A 17851-nucleotide genomic window follows, 5' to 3' on the forward strand; every position below is an offset into this window, starting at 1 on the left:
AACACTCTAAACAATGATTAAGATTATAAAAACCATATTACATCAATGATAACATTGTGCAAAGTAAGAACACATTCACATCTAATACTAGGTTCATTTTTGTAGCATCCTAAAATTGCACCTCTATACAATTTTGACCGCATTTGGGTCCCTACCTTAGCGTTTGCGCCCCTAGGCTTGATTGGGACCTGATTCTGCTCATATAACTCAAGTATGACCACATTTTTGACTTCTACATCAATATGACACCTTGTCCTAGCCCTAATTTGGGGTAGGACCAAAGCACCACAACTAGGACCAAGGCGCTACACTATGGTCCTCCCTAATTGGGCCCTATTTCAAACCCTTTTCGCTATTTCAAAATTGAGCAGGAATTCTAGCTTCATGTCGACTCGTGGGGAAATTGCCAAGTTTTCCAACAGACAAGTATAAAAGGAGGTTTTCCCCTCTCATTTTGGGATCCATCAATAAGAACACACACATGAGATCAAGCATTCAGGCAATTGAGTAAGTAATCAGTCTTCCTTCAAGCCTAAGAGAAGAAACAAAGTCAAGATTCAAGCATTGAAGTGGAGATTTCCATCATATTTGTTAAAGACTTCATGAAACCCTAATCCCGTGTGGAGACAAACAAAATTTCACATAGAGGAAACATGTACAAAGTTGCGATCTTCAGAAATAAGCATTATTTGTAGAGACGAATCAACCCCTTTTGGTGTGCGAAAAGTTAGGACCACAGCGACGAGCATTCTGGTCTCTACATTTTTTTGAATTTTTTTAGGATTCAGATCTAAATCTGCTTATAATCCTCAAATTCAGGTGTGTGTCTCAGTCCTGCATCTGTAGCTCATTGTTTTCACAGTTTTACCTTCATTTTAAACACTTTACTTAACAATTCAACTCACAAAAGAGGGTAAACAAATCATCTCCCTTCAAATCTAAAAAGCATCCAGTCCTTATCTTTTTGGTTTGAGACTGAATCTATTGGTTTCACCCCTCTTTTGAATGTAATGGTAAATTAGTGATTTTCATACATCTAATGGTGGAAACCCTATTTTTCACCCATCACATTTTTGGTGAACCCGACTCCTTACACCTTTGATTCTGATTTACATTCTTAGATCTGAGTGTTTATGCAATTTAAGATTTAAATTTTCATTTACAAGTTTGATTTTTTAGTGAATTTTAAAAATTTAGAGGTTAAATTCAACAAAACCCCAATTTTTAAATTTAAATTAAACTTGTGGGTTGTTTAAATTTTGGATTAATTGTTTTAGATTTGAGTGTGTGTAATTAAAATTCAAAATAGCAATCTTAGATCCAATTTCAAATTAATTTAAAAAAATTAAGAGGTTATTTTTACAGAACCCTAATTTTTTAAAATTTAAAGTTAGTAGTGGATTGCATGCTTTTTATGTGTTGGTCTTTTCAAAATCACAAATCAATTGGCTTGATTAATTGAACAATCATTTTTACCCAAATTTTGCATTGTTTAATTAGTTTTAAATTCAAATTTCAAATTGTCAATTTCCTCCTTGGTGCATGAGTTTTACTATTACTAGTCCAACCTATAATATCCCTGTGAGAAGAAGTTGTAGAATTAAGGCTTTCCAAGGTTTAATTACCGAGGAGATGAAGCCTAATTTGGATAACTTCTTCCATGAGGATGTTGGTGGTTCTTCCAATCCTACAAATGACCTTATTTATCCTCATTCTTTTCTTAATACTCATGATGTGGATGAATCACTAACTAGGGTGTCCATTGACCAATTGGCGAAGATTGACAATCAATTTGAAAATCTTTAACAGTGAATGAGTCAACAATACTCGAAAAGTGAGGCTCTACCATTGATTGAAGGATTAAAAAGAATGGTTCAAAGTGATAAACTTGGTGTTGATGTGTTGAGTGGAATTGTTTATATTGTTGATACTAATATATTATGCCTATGAAGAGTTGTGTTGAAGTCCTTGGTTATACACAACCTCCTAGTCAAGTTAATCATTCATTTCCTATGACTACTCCTATGGCTAGTGTTCCCACGTTTACATCCAACATCATGGCTACCTCTACACGAAATGTCATACCTACACATGCTAGTTAATGAGACAACTCCTCTAATCATAACTCCTTCATACCTCCTCCTATGAGTCTTCCATTTGATACCCGATCAACTTTCGTACCTACCTATCATAGTGTTCCACCTCCTTATTATCAAGCTTCTCCTTTATTCAACAATGTTACCCCTCCCCAATCAAACATGCCCAATTTCAATCCATCCACTAAAACTACCATCAATAATCTAGCCCAAACAATGTCTTCCTTACAACAACAAATAGCTTCCATTAATCAATCTACGTATAATGTGCACACATTTAATGTAGCTAGCCCATTATCCAATGACATTGTTTGTGATGTCCCTCATAAACTTGTGGAAGTCCCTCGATTGGAGCTTTATAATGGAAAAGGTGATCCCTTGACTCATGTTAAAACATTTCAAACTTTGTGTAGTGACTTTGCTCATGACCAAAGACTTTTGGCTAATTTTTTTACCAGAACGCTTAGGGATAAAGCCTTGCAATGGTATTGTTCTTTGCCTCCTTATTCTATTACTTCTTTTCGATTATTGGCTAATGCTTTTATTCAACAATTTCACAATAATATTGGTCCTAAGATTACTTTGATTGATTTGATGCATTGTAAGCAAGGCGTTAAAGAAAAAGTGACTGATTTTATTGGTAGATATAAGCATCCGTATTCACAAATTTCTTTTCCTATGACTGATCAAGATATTCAAATAATTTTCATTTCTAATTTGCAAAAAGACATTAGAGATAAACTTCTCTATTCCGAGTTTACTTCCTTTACACGGTACTTCACAATTATCATCTTACCGTTAGTCAATTGGAACAATCATCTTCAATGGCTTCAAATGATAAAAGTGAAAGTGTTCAACATCCTTTTGTGAAGTTCAAACCAAATAAGGGATTCATCAAGTTCAATGACAAAAACAACACTCATGTAGCAGCTGCAACAACAGGTGTGGCTCTTTTGTCCAAATACTTTAGAAATAATTCACTCTTCTTAATGAATCTTTGCCTAGTATTATGTGACAATTGTTACAAAAGAAAGTGTTGAAACTTCCCTCTATTAAACCAATTGACACAACTAAGCCTTTGTCACCTGCCTTTGATTCCAAAGCTTTTTGCCAATATCATCGTCAACTTGTTCATGACACTGAAAAATGTTATTCCTTAAGGAGTAATATTCAAGACTTGATTGATAACTGTTGGAGTTATCTTTTATTAGCTAATAATTATTTATTTAATTATTAGTCTATTATACTCCATGCTTAAGCTAAACTTAGGAATCTTATAATTCTTTAGGGTTTCGAGTATCTTCTTATAAGGATTCTCTTTTTGTATTTTTCATAACAACTGTAATTATTGAATTGCATTCTTGTTGCACAATCAATATGACTCCTCTTTTTTGGATCTGTGAATTCAAGCCTCCATAGCTTTTTTGCTTCTCTCTTTCTGTGACAGGCTTGCATGCAGGTGATCTTTGGGAGCTGTAGAGTTGATTTTTCCTCAACTCCAATATGGTATTAGAGCTCCAGATCTACATGCCCTTGTTCTCTTCATGAGAGATTTTGGACCTTGTTCTTTAGATGAGTCTATTCGGGGGTTTGTAAAGTATTTTTTTTTCCATTTTTGAGGGTAGCTGATTTTTTTGGTACATTTTGGTGCCAAAAACACCTCATGGTTGGATTCAGAAGGTCGTTTCCTTAAATTTTGATATATAATTCATAATTCGACCTATTTCGGTGACAAGGGCATCTGGGCCATGATTTTTTCATTGGCATGCTTTACGAGGTACAAAAATCCATATGGTTGTACCTGCAAATGCGTCAGAAAATTTTCATCAATTTTTTTTTGTTAACCCTATTTATGCCCTAAAAGAGGGGTTTTTTTTTCTTTTGGTCGTAACTTGGTCATACGGAGGTGTTTTTCGACAAATGTTATATTGTTGGAAAACTCTTTCCGAGCTCTATCCAGATCTGGAGGTTTGAATTTTTTATTTTGCTCTTTTGGTGGTTTTTTTTTTTTTGTGCTGTCAAAGCTAAAAGTTTATTTTTGCACTCTGGGAGACATAACTTGAGCATCCAAACTCCATTTTTTCAAAAACTTTATATTGTTGGAAAGCTTGTTCTGTGTTCTTTCCATTCATATTAGTTTTCTTTCCAGATTTTCCTCCAGGTATATTTTATTAAGTTTTTTGCTTTTCAGCACTCTGGTGAATATCTTGGATGTTTCAGGTCCTGGGATTTCTTTCTTTGAGTAGGATGTCTTGTCTTTGACTATTCTTTTTGTTTCCTGTCCTCTGTCTCTTCTGATCATTGTAGCATTTTATTTATGCAAACACACTAAGATAAAGTGCCACCATACATTGCATACTTGGGATCTTGCACATCTTGTGCCTTATTGTACATGCACTACTTATTAAGTGCCATGGGGGGGTTGATGTTTGCCTTTGTTTTCCATCTACCTTTGTCACGTGAGTGTTCCTTCCATGACATTAGCCTCATGATGTGTGTCAAGTGAGTATTCCTTCCACGACACTATGTACTTTCTCTACACCTTCGATGTTCCTGGTTCTTCGTCATGCAGTTCTTGTTGGCTGTTCTTTTCAGTGTACCTGTCCCTCTCCCTTTTCAGCATTATGGGGAGGTTTGTCTGGTTGTTCTAATGCTTCCTTGGTTTGACTGATCAACTCTTTAGGATTTGGTGTTTCATGTCATCTATATCTTTGAGTTCAGTTGTTTTCCTTTGTTTGCCATCTGATTCAAGTGATGTCATTTGATGAAACTCATACAGATTATAGTCTTCTCTACCTGCTCATGTTCTATTTCAGTGGAGGTTCTTCAGATCAACAGTTACTCTTTGATTGTGTTTGCAGCTATTTCATGCTTCAGTGGTGTTCTTCATTCTCTTCTTTTTGTTCCTATCTTCTGGAACACTCTTGTTTGGAGGCTTCTTAGTCCTTCACTTGAGCTTTCATCTATTCTTGGAGAGGATTTTTGTTCCCACGAGGTTTTGTCATTTTTTCTCCACTTTACAGAGATTTTATTGTACTTGGGTACCTCACTTGGTCTAGTTGTCGAGACCCATTGTTGCTTTCCTGCATTTTTTACATGCTTTTTTATTCCTTAGATGTTTTTTAGCTACTCCCTAAGTTCATCTTAAGGGGGGGTTGTGGAGTTATCTTTTATTAGCTAATAATTATTTATTTAATTATTAGTCTATTATACTCCATGCTTAAGCTAAATTTAAGAATCCTATAATTCTTTAGGGTTTCGAGTATCTTCTTATAAAGATTCTCTCTTTGTATTTTTCATAACAACTGCAATTATTGAATTGCATTCTTGTTGCACAGTCAATATGACTCCTCTTATAAGGATTCGCTCTGATACCATATTGGAGTTGAGGAAAAATCAACTCTACAACTCCCAAAGATCACCTGCATGCAAACCTATCATAGAAAGAGAGAAACAAAAAAACTATGGAGGCCAGAATTTAGAGATCCAAAAAAGAGGAGTCATATTGATTGTGCAACAAGAATGTAATTCAATAATTACAGTTGTTATGAAAATACAAAGAGAGAATCCTTATAAGAGGATACTCAAAACCCTAAAGGAGAAAACCTTAAAGAATTATAAGATTCCTAAGTTCATCTTAAGGTTGGGGGGGGCAAGGTGTTGGAGTTATCTTTTATTAGCTAATAATTATTTATTTAATTATTAGTCTATTATACTCTATGCTTAAGCTAAACTTAGGAATCTTATAATTCTTTAAGGTTTTCTCCTTTAGGGTTTCGAGTATCCTCTTATAAAGATTCTCTCTTTGTATTTTCATAGCAACTGTAATTATTGATTTGCATTCTTGTTGCACAATCAATATGACCCCTCTTTTTTGGATCTCTGAATTCTGGCCTCCATAGCATTTTTGCTTCTCTCTTTCTGTGACACGTTTGCATGCAGGTGATCTTTGGGAGTTGTAGAGTTGATTTTTCCTCAACTCCAATAATAAAAATACCATACCTATGGTTGGTGTGAATGATAAAGAAAATAAATTAGTAGCTCCTAATCAAAATCTTCAAATTTTCACTGATCCTTTACCTTCCCATTCCACTAATGCGATTGAGACTAGTCACCCTGCCTTCTCTCCTAATGAGCTTGGCCTTGAGTCTAATAATGTGGTAAACCTTATTGATAAAAACGAACCTCTTAAGGACTTATGCATTACATTTGATCCTAGTGAGACTATTAAGGCACCCAATGGCCCATTATATATTACTATGAGAATCAAGGACATACCCTCACAAGGGGTGGTCATTGATTTGACTTTTATGGTAAATGTGATAACTGAAGAATTTCTTTATACGTTACAATTGCATCGAGTGACATATGATAAATTTGATGTGGTATTAAAATATTTAATGGCTTCTTTTGTCCTGTTATTGGTTCTATCACACTTCCTATTGAGGTTGGCACTAAATGCTTAGATGTTGTCTTTGCTATCATTCCTACATCCGATCAATTTCGTGTGAAGTTGGGACATCCTTGGCTCTCTTCCATGAAAGTGATTACTTCTATCATTCATAAGTGTTTGAAATTTCCTCATGATGATAAAATCACAACTTTTAATCATAGAACGTATCAACGTATGATGAGGAATACCTCTTAAGCCTAGAAGTGATGCTATTTTTCAATCTTATCAAAGATGGAAGAATGACATGATTTTATCCTTGAGTAAACGAATAAAGCCAACACTTAGTCTTACTTCTAGTAATGAACATATTCCTTCACCTAAGGATTCTCTCCCGCTTCCTCCTATGGATAAAACTATTCTTACTCCTAAGGATAAAAATATCATTCCTCCTAAGGATAGACCTATTCCTCCTCATGATGGACTTGGTCTCCTTCCTACACCTTCTATTCCTCCTTTATATGGTGCAGTTTCGCCTCCTACATCTAACAAAGGGAAGTGCTCAACATCTCTTATTGTTCAACCTAAGAGACCTTCTCTTATGCATCCTTCCTTAAAAGAAGAAAATAAGCATATGCTTGTTGAACCTAAGCCTTCACAACGTTCGACTAAAACTAAACGAAACTGTTGTGCAAGAGAAAATCGACAAAGATGTCTTCTAGGGCTCGTGAACTTGCTTCTCAAACAATTTTCTTCTCGAAAACACCAAATATTGACATAATAACATTTCCCGAACCTTCTCCTAACCAAGATGTTCAACCCAAATCTCCAAGACATAAAATGATTAAGACAAATGATGGTTCAAGTTCTATTCCTATTAGAGCTCCTATTTTTGTTAATCTTGATGAAGAAATAGATGAGAATGTTGTTCATGATGAAAATGTTGATCCTAATAATTTTGATGATGAATATGAATATATTGATGTTGAAAATGATTTATCTAAACAATTTTCAAAAGCAGTAATCCTAGCTCCAAGTAAGAGACAAAGTGATTCATCATTAGCACATGGTCTTTGTTTGGAACTTAGGATAGCTTCATCTATAGTGTTCAAAGTCACTCCTCTTGCATGTTGTTCAAATTCCCAAAATAGTGATGAGCAAGATTGGGAGGCAGATGGTTTGCATGATTAGCTTCATTCATGCCGTAGATTCTCTCTCTCTCTCTCTCTCTCTCTCTCTCTCTCTTGATTTTTTGTGATCTTCTATTTTTCTCTCAATTCTTCTATTTGTTATCCCTAGTGTTGTCTACTTGAGGATGATGGAAAGTGTTGAGATCTCTTTTGGTCTCTCCCATGTTGACTCAAAAGACACATGTGCCCTTCTTCCATGGTGGTTTTGCTTTATTTGGGGGGTGAGGACAATTCTATGCATATGTGTGTTTGTGTGTCACACATATATATGCGATATACATTATTTATGATAGAAAGGATACCAACCCCATCGTTAAGAGAAACCATCTCGTTTTTTATGTCTTGTGATCATTATCCTTTGATTTGCCCTTTCTTGGGGGCATATAATTGTGATAATGTGCTTTTATTTTTGGGTGTATGCTACCTTAAAGAAATTGCTCCCGATGAGGTGTACACAATCACTTTAACATGGGGGCATACACTCCGCTCAATGATCTCTATCTTATGTATATCTCGATACTTAGACTACTTAGCAAACTTATTCTTTTGCTTCATAATTTTGGTATTTTTCTTTTCACAACTCATAGTAAGATGACCTTACTATTTGGTAGTCACAGTTCCCTCTTTCTCTTTCTCTCTTGATATCCCTTTTATCTTGTCATCAAACTTGTAAGATCCTAAAGTCCACTGGGGGTTTGGTGTATCTTGTCTTCTTGGTGACTTGGTGAAAGTTTTTTAATGCGAACCCTTGTACTTTACCGAGAGTATGATTGAATGCATACTCCTGCTAAAGTAGGTGCTAAATATAGTATCCTAAAATTTCACCCTTGTATAATTTTGACCTTATTTGGGTCCCTACCTTAGCGTTTATGCCCCTAGATCTAATTGGGACCTGATTTTGCTCATATCACTCAAGTATGATTGCATTTTTTTAATTTTACATCAGTATAGCACCTTGTCCTAGCCCTAAATTGGGGTAGGACCATAGCATCATGTTCTTGTTCTCCCTAATTGGGCGCTATTTCAAACCCTTTTCCTTATTTCAAAATTGAGTAGGAATTCTAGCTCCATGTTGGCTCATGTTGGGAAATTGACAAGTTTTTTTACGGGCAAGTATAAAAGGAGGCTTTTTGCTCTCATTTTGGGATCCATCAATGAGAACACACACATGAGATCAAGCATTCAAGCAATTGAGCAAGTAATCAGTCTTCCTTCAAGCCTAGGAGTAACAACAATGTCAAGATTCAAGCATTGAAGTGGAGATTTCCATCCTATTTTGTCAAAGACTTCATGAAACCCTAATATCGTGTGGAGACAAACAAAACTTCACATATAGGAAACAGGTACGAAGTTGCGATCTTCAGAATAGACATTATTTGTAGAGACGAATCAATCCCTTTTGGTGTGCAAAAAGTTAGGAGGACCAGAGTGATGGGCATTCTGGTCCCGAATTTTCTTGAGCAATTTTGGAGATCAGATTTGAATCTGCTTGTAATCCTCAAATCCAAGTGTGTGTCTCGGTCCTTCATCTGTAGCTCACTGTTTCCACATTTTTACCTTCAGTTTCAGCACTTTACCCTGTTTTTAGCAATTCTAACTCACAAAAAGAGGACAAACAAATCAACTCCCTGAAAATATAATCAACATTTAGTCCTTATCTTTTTGGTTTGTGACTAAATCTATTAGGCTTCACCCCTCATTTGAATGTAATGGTAACTTAGTGGTTTTCATATATCTAATGGTGGAAACCCCATTTTTTCACCCATCACAATTTTAAAACACCAAGTTTAGTGTTCCTTTGATAACCTTTAGCATATAATATGATCAAGCATTCATCTATCAGAGAGTAGTTAATACCAACATCGTGCTACTTAAACATCATTCAAGGTTACATAACTTTTCAATACATTAACTATTATTACATCAATCTCTCTAAGGAGTATCCAATATACAATGATATACAAGTTACATTACATCTACTGAACATCACTAAACTATTTGCAACAAGAAATGAGAGAAAATGGAAAGAAGGTACAAAATTTGTCCATTGCACACAAACATAACCATTGGTCCCCAATGGAGGTAGGCAAGAACAACCCAACCATGTGGAACCCGAAGGCCCATCCCTCGTGCTAGGAGATAGACACAAGGCCCCACATAAACACAAGAAAACTAGGTTGATAGTACCAACATCCATGGAGACACAAAAGATACACATGGATAAATAGGACATACGACAAGGTTCCACTAGAGGCTTCTAACATGACCACATAGGATAGGGTTCTAAGATACAATTAGGGCACTCACAACCTCAAATGGGTTATCCTTGTAGCTCAACCCTCTCCTAACTCTAGACCTCAACCCCCATAGAGAACTCATGCAAAACTAAACAATCCTTTCATGAGGACAAGGAAGTTCAATTATGCTAGCTCCAAACATCCCCTGGACAGACAAACAATCATGTAATGTCCTTGTTTTGGAGCTAAAAATAAATGATCAAATATACTTTAATTAAACTTGTCAGTCATACTCTTATGTATATATGTGGACATTACACTTTGCCAGCAAGGATCGAGAATCAAAGTAGTCTAAATTATAGCTAAAGCTTTCATTGACGAAAATGATAAAATATTGACTTATCATACCATAGAAACAAATTAAATGTCTCATGGCTTATGGAAGAGCATCGATATTATATTAACTAAATGTTATGTGAAAAATATCTCACAAAGTCAGACCATAATATTTGCCATGATTAATATAAAACCGAAAATCATTGCTTAAGCATAGACTATATATTATTGTGATTGGTTACTATTGTTGAACCCATTAGATCGATAATCATCCACATACATCATTATTGAATCAATATTATCATATTCATATCGAGCTTCCAATGTATCTTAATACATATGTCTTGGGAATTAGCATATCTATCACATACACTCGATGGAGGAAACATGAAGGTGTTCAGAATTAAGACACAAGAAACCGATGATATATGCTTAGAGAAGATAGATGTTCAAGTATTAAACAATTAAGTAATCTCCTGGTAATGATCATGAGCACCAACATGATAACGACAAGCACCCAATCATATATTCTATGACAAATTATGGAAGAAGATATATAACAAACCATCAAAGTGAATCGATTAAGGAAACAGATCAATGACAGTGAGTAAGAACTGACAAGTATCATAGCATGCCAGGGGATATCGATTCAAGGAAGGAATGATTCAATAACAATACGAATTATTGGTGAAGTATCGGATCAAAGCATGGTAAGGAGATCATCGATCTCTATCAAGGACTAAAGGATGAATATGGTTGTCAAGATATTGACCAAGCTTACAATGATCATAGTGACTAATATTTGCCATCAATGACAATTGGGTGAGGGCTAACACATATCAATAAGAATAATATAATTTTAAAACATATTAACAAGACCCAACACAACAAGAAATCCACACACTACACTTGAAAACAACATGAAGAAAAATGAAAGCATGACAAAGAAATCTTATCTCAAATTTGAAGAACAATGGAAGAAGAAGAAGGAAAAGAAAATTAAAATGAATTATCTAACAAAACCCACTCTAATAGCAACAAAATCCACAATAATGCATGAATAATCCTCTTGCAATCAAAGCCAAATTGATACCCAAATTTCTCTTCAAATCAAACTCAAAATTTTCATACAATTTGATCAAGATTTCTCCCACCAAACTTCTCCAAAAACCACCAAAGTTTATAGCAAAGATTCCAATCATATATCAAGGTATATTCAACATTCAAAGTTCAAAAAATTCTTCAACCACACATTCCAAACAATCTCTAAAACAATATCCTTCCAATATACAAAAACAATGCACAATTCTTTTTCCCAAAATCCTTCTGACAAAGATGCCATTCAATCCCCAAAAAAAACTCCAGCAAGAAACCTCCTAAAATGAAAAGCCTGCATCCTTTAAAAACTCAAAAATAAACCAATAGACTTCCTTCTCAAAATCCATCAAATTAAAAGCCAACCAACACACAAAAAATAAAATCAATAAAATAACCTAAAACCAAAGGTCTCGATAAAATGCATAACAAAATCCCACCAAATAATACAATAATAAAATAACATAACCAAGATATAAATGTCATCTCCTCTCATATATATATATATATATATATAGCGTTATCATATAAAACTCCCATAATAATAGTCTCATATTTAATAATAACATAAGCAAATTATAACATATAGTCTTATGATCATTTTAATAACAATACTAATAAACTGTTGAACCTAAGGCAAGATTGAGAGGGGGGTGAATTAGTGTAAACCAAAATTAATGCAGTAACTCACAACACTTAAACAAAAACACATGATCAACACATGAAGACTAAAATTTTATACGTGCAAAACTCAAAACAGGGAAAAACCATGACGAGCACCTACCCACAAAATATATCCACTATGTATATCAGATTACAATGAAAGAGCTCACTTCTCCGTACTTGCAGACTAAGGGTAATTTCTCTTGGGATAGGATACACAAGTGACTTGAAAACTTGATGCTAACTACAACAGGACAAGATATAAAAGTGACTTGCAAACTTGACACTAACTACAACATGGCAAGATACAACAAATTGATTTGAAAAGAAGGATCTCTTGACCATGAAGTTGTCCTTAAACTCTAAACCAAGTGACCAACATCAACACACACAACTTAGACCTCATCTATCAACACACTGTCTCATACTTTTTCCATAGTCTCAAATAAATTGCATATCATTCAAACACAACTCTTCTTCTTTGCTCTTCATTAAATTTCACTGACTATCTCCACATTACACACTGCCATGCTTACTCACAACTAAATCAAATACATTCTTTATATACAAGATAGATCATCAAAACATAAACTAATTCGGCCTGAAACAAAATACACCTTCTGAGCCAAAACACATGTCGATCCACTTTAGGAGAGAGGGGACGAAAATACATCTTCCTTAGTTCAATCCACTGATCCACAGACACCGAAATATAACCTACAACATTCCAACACGTAACGTGTCCATATAGACAGTTAACAACTCAAAACATATTCTCCAATGCATATTACTTATCTGGATCTCCACATGCTACAGTGAGACCCATAACACATTGAATTACCTTCTGCAAATCATATTTGGACAAAAAGGTAGGATTAACGCAAAATATCACATTAGGCAATGAAACAAACTACAACATCCAGAGAACACAAAGATATTTTTGGACCACAAAACTTATCCACAATGCCAAAAACATAGCCAAAGAAGATAACAACACCAAACAACATCGAACACTTCTAGAACAACCAATATAATAAATGCAACATCAATACAACAAGATATTTCTACACCACAAACTTTTTGGACCTATAACTATCTGAAACAAGTTTGACATCAATGACAACCACAACAACACATACTTCCAATATAAACATAAGAACTCACATTAAATAATATTATCGACTCAAAACATAATTGAATTATCACACAAGAAAGCGTAAAACATAACCAAGAAAAGACATCATCTCTCAAATAGTTAGGACAACTGACACATGGATTTGAATAGGTAAACACAAGACCACAGAGAATTGTCTTAGTATGGGATGATGGTTAGGGATAAGTCAACTTGGGCCTATATGATATCTCCATTACCACCATTGAGGATTGTTAGGCACACTCAGACCTGTGAAGCCAGGTGGAGTCAATGCTTAGTACCCACATCAAAAGAAAACAAAAAACACCAGCACGCATACATATCCATGTATACATTTGGCAAATAGGATTAGTAACCATAAACATTCCTCAAATATAATCATTTGAACACATGTTAGTACATCATAAGCCATCATAGACATAAAACATCATCTAACATATAGCCACAAAGGATTGTAGCATAAAACCCTGACATCATCATAAGTTCTCATGAACATAATATATCATAACCATAATACTTCATCTCACATCTAATCATCAAGTGACCATAAACCTTTTACCCTTCTATTTTATTGCTATACCCTCAACATATAAAAATCACTAGGAAGTCATAATGATAACCATAAACCCTAATATCACCAATCAGTCCTAAAAAAATATAAAGCCATTATACATACACAACCTTTTGATGAACACAAGTGAACACTAAGAGGGGGGGGCGGTGAATTAGTGATAATCTAAAACTTCAATATAGTGTGTGTGCAAGTAAAACAAAACCATAATCATACACACATAAGGACACATCACATAACACCAGTAATTACGAGGAAAACCCAATGTGGGAAAAACCTCAGTGAGAATATCTGCAGGAGTCTACTGCTCCAATCTAGCCTCACAAGTAAATCACAATTACAATACAATTTTGAGCACCAAATCAAGGAGAACCTACCCCTTCTCTAAGAACCCACTCAGAGTTACAAAGTAATTCAATGAATTGTTTATTACAATTACCGAAACCTTGTTACAAATAAGTTTTGTAACACCTATCTGTTGTTCTAAAAGATGCACCTTAATAATACTTCATCTTCGTCTCTCTGTCTCTGCCTTCTTGTCTTTCCAAATTTGCCTTCTGTTTCTACTCAATTCCTGCCTCTCTCTTTTTTAAATTATCTCATTTGATTTTTCTCCTTGCTTCTTTTTCAACAACCAAAACTATGTCGACTGTTGAGTTCTTAAAGCACTCATCACCTCCAAATAGTGGACTGGATCATAACTCATCACACCTAGAACAACCATTATTCTTCTTCGTTGTCATGCCCCATGATCTGTACAATTTTCAAAGTGGCTTGCAGATCGTTCACATAGCCAGTTCGTATTAGGCTAGTAAACAGTTCAAGTTTTCAGACGCGCCAACCTGTGCTCATGAACCACTTTGAATCTAAGTTGTTGATCTGCAAGATTTAAATAGATTGACTTGATCATAATCTCCATCATGGTGGTCCCACATGCCACATTATCCCTATGTTTGTCAGCATGCAATGTGTCCTCAAATTATCCTCAATCTGCATCCAAGTCACTTGGTCAAACCAGGTCAATCATCCACATGGACTATCAAGTTGCCTAGATTGGTTGATTTTCATGTTGTCACTAACCTTTGTGTTATGCTGCAAGTATCGGGTTGACTATACCGATCACTTACCTTGTCGCTTCATCGATATAACAATCTTTGTCAGATAGACAACTATCACTTACTCTACCTTCATAACCTATCTCGATGAACTCCTTCACATTTGATTTCAGTTATCACCATAAGCTATCCTGAAATGCAATCTCCATGTTGACACACCTTATCGACATAAGTTACCCCGATTGAAAATCATCATGCAAAATCACCATCATTGGAATAGTCAACACTATCAGCATAGGAAGAACATGCTAAATTGACATAACAAGTTATACCGAAAACATATTGTTATCTTCTCAATATTGGCATAGGTATTTCAAACTCTCAACTCCACAATGACAAACCCCATCAACATAGGTTATACCGATGATGTTACCAAAGGGTCAACTCTTTTTTTTCCTCTACCGGCTTAGCTTGGTCTATCTTCATAGGGGAAATATGTTATATCGAACGAATAAGTTATACCGATGAGACATAATCAAACTCCCTTTATCGACATAGCTATCCCAAAAGATCAACTCTATGGTGAAAAAATTCATCGACATAAGGTATCCCGAAGCGCATACCCATTGAAATAGTTAACACTACCGAATTAACATTTGAACTCTAACCCATCAATACAACCTGATTTTGATGACTCAACCTGAGCAATCATCGGTGTAGCTATTCTGAAACACACCCTTGATCTCTTGGTCGACATAGCTATTCTAACACAACAATGTCGGATTAGTTTTCTCTGTTAGCATAACACAAACTTGTTATGCCGCCTTTGTTAGTTATCTCGATGTGTAGCACAAACTCTATGATTGGTATTTCTATCCCGATATTGCACACAAGACTCGACATTGGCCTAACTTATTCTGATATAAATTTCCTCCATAAAATATGGCATTGACATAGTTAATTTGAGTTATCCCGACTTGTCTTTCTACATTATAACTTGTGTATTATGCTGACTGTGACACTTGTTTCTCTGTATCATCTTGGCATCCCTGCAGTCCTTGTTGACATCTATGAAAATAATGACATCAATCTCCCCCTTTGGCATTGATGTCAATAAACAAATCAGACATTTATTCTCTCTCCCTTTGACAACAATGGCAAAGGGCATTATCCAACTGAGCAAGATGAACCATTATTACAATATAAAAGGCAAGGCCACTACAACTTACACAAATTCAGATATCCCCCCAAGACTAGACATGAGGTTCAAGGATAGGAATAAGTAAACCAATGGCCTCCCCTTGAACCACAGATTGCTGTAAATGCTTAAGTACTAAAAGAAATATGGACAACCCCCAATTTGAGTCTTATATATTCAAAAGTGTTCTTGGATAGAGTTTTTATAAAAAATATCATTCACTTGCTCACCCATGCTTACTTATTCAACCTTGACTTCCTTGTCAACTACCTTCTCCCTCAAGAAATGATACTTAATTGCTATATGTTTTTTCCTTGAGTGCATGACAAGATTATTGGAGATGTTGATTTCACTAGAGTTGTCACATTTGATGGAGATTGGATCTGCATACTCTACCTGGATATCTTTGAGTGGTTGCTTCATCCAGAGAACCCATGAACAACATGTAGCAATAGTTTTGTACTCCACTTCAGTAGTAGATAAAGAGATGGATTCTTGTTTCTTGTTGTGCCATGAGACTAACCTATCACCAAGGAAGAAAGCTCCAGCACTGGTTCTCTTTCTGTCATCTATGTAACTTGCCCAATCAACATCTGTAAAGGCTTGTAAAGTGAAATTTCCTTTCTTTGGATACCATAAGCCATAACGAAGTGTTCCCTGCAGATACTTGAAGATTCTTGTAACTGCATTCATATGTGATTTCTTTGGAGCAACTTGAAATCTAGCTACCATGCACACTGCTTGCACAATATCAGGCCTTGAGGCTGTGAGATATAGTAAGATGCCAATCATGGATCTATACAAGGTCTGATCTACACTAGGTGACTCATTATATTTGCATAATTTGCATCCTGTCGTCATAGGTGTACTTACTGGCCTGTTATCCTCCATTTGAAAATTCTTCAACATATCCTTAACATACTTGGTTTGTGATATAAATTTACCCTTTTCTAATTGAGAAATTTGCAAACCAAGAAAATATTACAACTCTCGAAACATAGACATCTCAAATTTGGACTGCATTTGATCAACAAAATCCTTGCATAGGGCATACTTGTTGCTTCCAAAGATGATTTCATCTACATATACAATGACAACGATCATGTGATTACCCTCTGCCTTAAAATATAAGTTGTTGTCAACATTCCCTTTTCTGGATCCTTGCTATTGGAGATATTTGTCTAATATGGAATACCATGCCCTTGGTGCTTGTTCTAAACCATACAATAATTTTCTCAACCTGCACACAAAGTTTTCATTCTCATGCAATTGAAAACCTTCAAGTTGCTTAATATACACCTCTTCTTCTAGATTGCCATTCAGAAAAGAAGACTTTACATCCATTTGGTAAACCTTAGATCCCTTATATGCTGAGAATGCCATGAACATTCTGATTGGTTCAAGTCTTGCAATAGGGGCAAAAGTTTCTTCCAAATCTATTCCCTCTACTTGAGCATACCCCTTGCAGACTAGTATTGCTTTATTCCTTATCACCTTTCCTTCTTCATTCATTTTGTTCCTGTAAACCCATTTAGTCCCAATGACATTCTTATCAGAAAGTCTAGGAACCAATTCCCATGTTTTGTTCTTTTCAATCTGCTGCAACTCTTCTTTCATTGCCTTCATCTACTTCTCACTCTTACTGGCCTCATCATATGTCTTGGGTTCCATCTCAGTCATAAGACATAAGACATAAGTTTACTTGTTCATTATTTATTGCATAACTTCTTGTTCACACACCTTCATTTTTGTCTCCTATAAATTTATCCTCAGGACGATTTTTCTAAAAATTACTTATTTGGTGTCTTATTTGATGCATTTTCATGTTCACTCACAGATTGTCCTTCATCTTCAACATGAGGTTCTT

The sequence above is a fragment of the Cryptomeria japonica genome, chromosome 9 (assembly GCF_030272615.1).
Source record: "Cryptomeria japonica chromosome 9, Sugi_1.0, whole genome shotgun sequence".
In the NCBI taxonomy this organism is placed as follows: Eukaryota; Viridiplantae; Streptophyta; class Pinopsida; order Cupressales; family Cupressaceae; genus Cryptomeria; species Cryptomeria japonica.